At 55.8% G+C, this 5,436-nt stretch overlaps 1 pseudogene; it reads left to right on the forward strand.

Annotated features, from left to right (window-relative positions):
* The first annotated feature begins 4,033 nt into the window (after positions 1–4,033).
* Positions 4,034–4,139, forward strand: LOC125920470 (uncharacterized; annotated as a pseudogene).
* Positions 4,140–5,436: the final 1,297 nt, after the last annotated feature.

The following is a 5,436-nucleotide window of genomic DNA, read 5'->3' on the forward strand; positions in this document are numbered from 1 at the left end:
CCCCCCCCCCCCCCCCCCCCCGTCCCCTGACCGAGCAGGGTGGAATCCTGCCTGCAGCAGGTAGATAGATGTACGGTGAGGACCGCCAGAGCACCTGTCGAGGAACCCCGTGAGCCGCCACCACCCTCTGCCGCTCGCTGGCTCCTGGGATTCTGGCGCGGAGCACAGGACCTGTGACCTGGCTCTTCAGCCCCTTCCACCTGCTCTCTCTGCTGCTTCCTGGTTCTCCGGGGTGGGGTGACTCCCTCCGCCCGGCCGACTCCACCCTGGGCAGAGGGTGGGGCCCGCCAGCTCTCCAGGTGGTTCTAGCGCTCAACCCAGGGCAGCGAGCGTGAGCCTGGCCCTCACAGGCCTCCGGGAGCAGAACAACACCCCGGGTCCGAGGGATTTGTGCACGCAGCAGGGCTCGGGTTCAGATCCTGGCTCGGCCCCTTGGCCTCCGCGTGAGCCTCGCCGTGCTGACCTCTCTGGGTCTGTCGCCATGCGTAAGATGGCAAGACACCTACCTCTTAGGGCTGCCCTGGGGCTGAAAGGAGCCACTTCCCAGGTGCACCTGCAGGGTGCCTACGGCTGCCGCTGAGACATCTGACCCACGTCTCGTCTCCCATCCCCAGAGACACGGGGTCACTCACCACCCACATCTACGGTTTGTGCCGTTTACAAGTATTAAATTCTCAGCCACTCTCTCCTGTGTGTGACATCAGTTCCTCCAGCAGACCGAGGAATTTGAGTCAGCGATTTTGCCAGTCTTGGGACCAGAAGTGGTGGAATCAGAACCCTCTGGAGAACTTGTCTTTTCTCCCCGGAGCCCCTCCAGCCTCCACACCTGGATTTTTTCCTCTCGCCGCTGTCCCGTTGTGTGGCCTCCCGGGCTTGGGGCTTCCGGGAGCTTTATAAAGAAGGACTGGGTTTAGCTGCATATAATATGAAGCAAAATTTAAAAATAACTGGCTTACTTGAGAGGAGCTTACCAGGGAAGTAACTAGCCTGGAGCCGGGGGGCCAGGATGGCAGACTTTTTAGCCTTTTGTGCTATTTTTTTTTTTTAATGTTTGTTTATTTTTGAGAGACAGAGCACAAGTGGGGGAGGGGCAGAGAGAGAGGGAGACACAGAATCCGAAGCAGGCTCCAGGCTCCAACCTGCCAGCACAGAGCCCGACGCGGGGCTCGAACTCGTGAACCGCGAGATCATGACCTGAGCCGAAGTCGGACGCTCAACTGACTGAGCTCCCCAGGTGCCCCTGTTTTGTGCAATTTTTAACACCTGGCTTCCACCTCATGGTCCAAGATGGCTGCTTGAGCCTCAGCCATCACACCTGCCTTTCAGCCAGCAGGTGGGAGGATGGATTGAGGAGCATGCCCCTCCTCCTTGTAAGAACCTTTGACGCTTGTCAAGTGCCATTAGTCCAGCAGAAGGCAAAGACGGGGCAGGAGGAAGAGAGCGGACTGCGGTCCTTTCTGGAGAACTATGTTCCCAAATAAGAATTGAGGCTTGTGCTACTATGGGGAGAGTCGGTATTGGGGTACAAGCAGTGGGGTCTCCCCCGGGAGCTGAACATACGAGGAAAGGGCTGTTGGGAGGGGATCCAACCCTATGGAACTAGAGCCACAGCAGATGCTTTTCTGTTCCTCGGCGACTGCACTGAGCTTCCCCGACATGTCAGGCCTGTGCTAGGAGGAGCAAGGCCATCCGCTCAGCAGAGGACAGGCTCTCCCGGTAGGTTGTGTTTTGGGGTGGTTGAGCCCCCCCCCCCAGGGGGACGCGTGGGCAGGCCTGGTGGAGCTACCTGCCTGGGGGGCAACCACGGAGGAGACGGTTCCGGGCGGGGGAAACCTCTGCTCTCATCCTCTCCAGAGCCCCCCGGAGCCTCATCGGCTCGAAGCCCCCCGGGTTGGACTGTCAATGGCTCCGGCAGGGGCTTCCCAGCTTCTGAGCTGAAGACCTCACTGCCTTGTTCAGTTGTGAGCGGGTCCCGCGTGACAAACGTCCTCCGGGTTTTGAGCCGACATCTGCCTCTTCCAGATGTGGTAGGCGCCCTTTAGAAGTTCACGGACTGCTCACAGCCTCTCTTGCTCTGTTCTGAGCCACCTCCTCCGGGAAGCCTTCCCTGACCCCTCCTCCAGCCCCAGGAATTAATCCTTTTCCCATGTGGGCTGCAGTGACACTTGGTGTTGCCTCCTTTCAAACACCGAACACATTGTAACCTGGTTATGTCTGTTTCCCAACCCCCTCGCAGGCTGACCATAAGCCCCCTAGTGAGAAGTTGTGTCCGTAATTGCTATGTTTCTCCTCCTGGCCCAGGGCCCCTCTCACTGTGGGTCCTCAACCAATCCTGGCTGCATCACATGGGACCCAATTCCCCCTCCCCACAGGTGCTCCCAGTAACTCTCGAAACAGTCTGTTCTAGAATTTTCTGGCCCCAGTTTGCAAGTTTCTGTTTGCCTGTCTGCAAGTTTCTGAATCTGTTTTCCTCCTTCCCATCGCCACATCCATCTCTCCTGGGGCCCGGGTGAAACAAACCTTCCCCGTCCAATGAACTTTGCCCTCTCCCTTGCACCCTAGTCAGCAGGATTGCCAAACAACAACCAAAAAACAAAGAGGCTGGGAAAGCAATTTATCAAGCCCTTCTCTTGTGTCAGACGGTTACATTATTAACTCAGAACAGCACTGTGAGCGGATATTAGCTCCATTTGACGGGTGAGAAAACTGAGTCTCCAGGTACATAATGTCAGAGGTTACACGTCATGGCTAAGAAGACACAGTCCCTGCATCCCAGGGAGGGGGCAGACACATGGGAGTCCCTCTGGAGGTCAGAGGTTCAGCAAAGTATTAGAGGGCCCAGAGGGGCACAGAGCAGAGACCGGTGACCCTTGACCTGAATCTTGAGGGACGATTTGGATTGGCCAGGCGGCTGCGGGAGGGGATGAGCTGGCAGGTGGGGGGCAGCCAGGGAGCCCCTGAAGGGCCTCAAATACTGAGCTAAGCATCTGGACCCTTAGCTTGCGGACACTGGGACCCCCCTGAGGTGGGGTTGGGGGGTTGGCAGGGGAAAGTCGGGGTCAGTGATTGTTTTAGAGACATCCCCCCCCGCCCCCCCCAGCCCAGTGGCAGCGTGGATGGTGCACTGGGAGTACTGGAGGCTCCAGGACCCTGTTGTCATTCCGTGAGAGGCAGGGAGGCCCTCCTCTCAGGCAGGTGTCCATTCACTCCCTCCCCAAGCATTTACTGAGCGCTAAGAAGTCCCAGCCGCTGGGGATCCACTGGTGAGCAGGAGAGGGCAGTCCCTGCCCACGGTCGACTCGTGGCTCACAAGCTATAGCTGTGGGGACCGAATGGAGAAGACTGGAGGAGAGGTATTAGTAGCATTTGAGCACTCACTGTATACCAGCCACTCTACCTGGTTTCACTCACTGAGCTCTCACAGTAACCCCACGGTCTAGGCAATGCCATTAAGCCCATTTTGCAGTTGAGGCACACTGAGGTGGCCCCCTCATGAAGCAAGCCATACTCTCGATACAGACACGACTACTGACCCATTGGCTGAACAAGCCGCGTCTTCCCTTCCAGGGGTGCACTCACATGGTCCACAACACGAAAGACACCCTAGGAGCCCTGTGAGTCTTGTACGAGATCTCAGCTCAGCACAGTGAGCCCTTTTCTTAAGGCCGGGGAAGCAGGGAGGGCTTCCCAGAGGGTGTGCTATTTCAACTATCACTAAGGGAATAAAAAATCTATCTGTGAGGGGTGCCTGGGAGGCTCAGTCGGTTAAACGTCTGACTTCAGGTCATGATCTCGTGGTTCCTGAGTTTGAGCCCCACATCAGGCTCTGGGCGGTCAGCATAGAACCCCTTTGGATTCTCTGTTCCCCTCTCTCTGTGCCCCTCCCCTACTTGTTCCCCCCTACCCCCACCCCCCACCCTCTCTTTCTCAAAATAAATACACTTAAAGGAAAATCTATCTGTGATTTACCAGTTCAGGAACACTGCATATTAGCTTGGTCTGACTCACAGAGTATTTAAAAACAATTTGACTTATACTCTGGTCTCTCTTCAGATCCTAGAAGTCTTTTGCCCTTGACTAAAGATCTCTGTGAAGAGGAACAAATCTGAGTGTTTACCCAATTTTTTGAGGCAAAAACCAAACCAAAACCAAAACAATTTGACTTAGCCATATTTTAAGATGTTGAGATTTCATGCAGAAGTTCAGGTTTCTGGCTTCTTCAGTAAAAGTAGCCTGGCTGCAATTTACAAAAAAAAAAAAAAGGGGGGGGAGTGGTGGGCAGGAGCCTGGGTGGCTCAGTCAGTTAAGCGTCTGATTTTGGCTCAGGTCGTGATCTCGCGGTCCATGAGTTCAAACCCCACATCAGGCTCTGGGCTGACAGCTCGGAGCCTGCTCGGATTGTGTCTCCCTCTCTCTCTCTGCCCTTCCCCACTCACTCTCTCTCTCTCTCTCTCTCTCTCTCTCAAAAATAAACATTAAAAAAGTTTAAAAATTTTAATTAAAAAAAAGAAAAGAGAAAAGTAAGCCCGGCTGCCCTGATCACCACTTCCCAGGTGGCCATGGGCTGGAGCCAGCCCTGATGACCCCATTAGAGACTGAGGCCTTCCTGCTTCTGCTCTACTGGGCCACGCCCCCTGCATCACTACCGCGCCTGCCCGGAGCACATGATCCTCCGAGGTTGGGATGACCATTCCCACAGGAGAGTGAGGAAGCCAAGGTCAAGGTCAGAGGGGTGGAGTGGAGTGGGTCTAGTAATGTCAGGGGTGGTTCAGCTACCCCAGACCTCTGGGAGAGTGGATCCCAGCCACAGGGAACAGCATGAGCAAAGACAGAGACAGGCACAGACTCTTCAGGGAGCAGAAAGGGGGATGTGAGGCTGAGATATAATGGTGACAGTGGGGACGAGCGCTGCCCTGGCTGCCATTGCGCCCTTAACCCTGAGCCATCTGAGCCATCCCACAGGACTCTGGGACTGTGTTTTTTAGACCAGGCTCCGTCGTCAAGTAACTGAGTGGCTTTGGGCAACTTGCTTAAGCCGCTTCAGCCTTGAGTTTGACTCCTATGAAACGGGGATGGTGACAGCTGCCCTTCTCATCACAGGGAGGTGCTGGGAGAAACCCCATCCTGTATGCAGACAGGTCAGCTTTGCCCCCTTGGGAAAAGGAGGGGCTGTTACTACTTAGATGATTAAAAGCCCCCTTTGGGCCTCAATCACTCTTAGAGCCACGGTCCCCTCCAAGAGTGGGGCTTCTTTCAAGAGTCCCCGGGGTTCCCTGGCCTCCTCCTCCTGCCTCCTGTCCAGTTATCTCTCCTTCAGGACCCTGGCTTCTGCCCACCCTCCTATCATCTTCTCCTGCCCTCCAGGGGCCCAGCCAGGCAGCTCCAGAGCTAGGGAGGGCGCTCGGGACAAACCCGTCCTGCCCCAGGACTTTTCCC

Source organism: Panthera uncia, chromosome B4 (assembly GCF_023721935.1).
Source record: "Panthera uncia isolate 11264 chromosome B4, Puncia_PCG_1.0, whole genome shotgun sequence".
Lineage (NCBI taxonomy): Eukaryota > Metazoa > Chordata > Mammalia > Carnivora > Felidae > Panthera > Panthera uncia.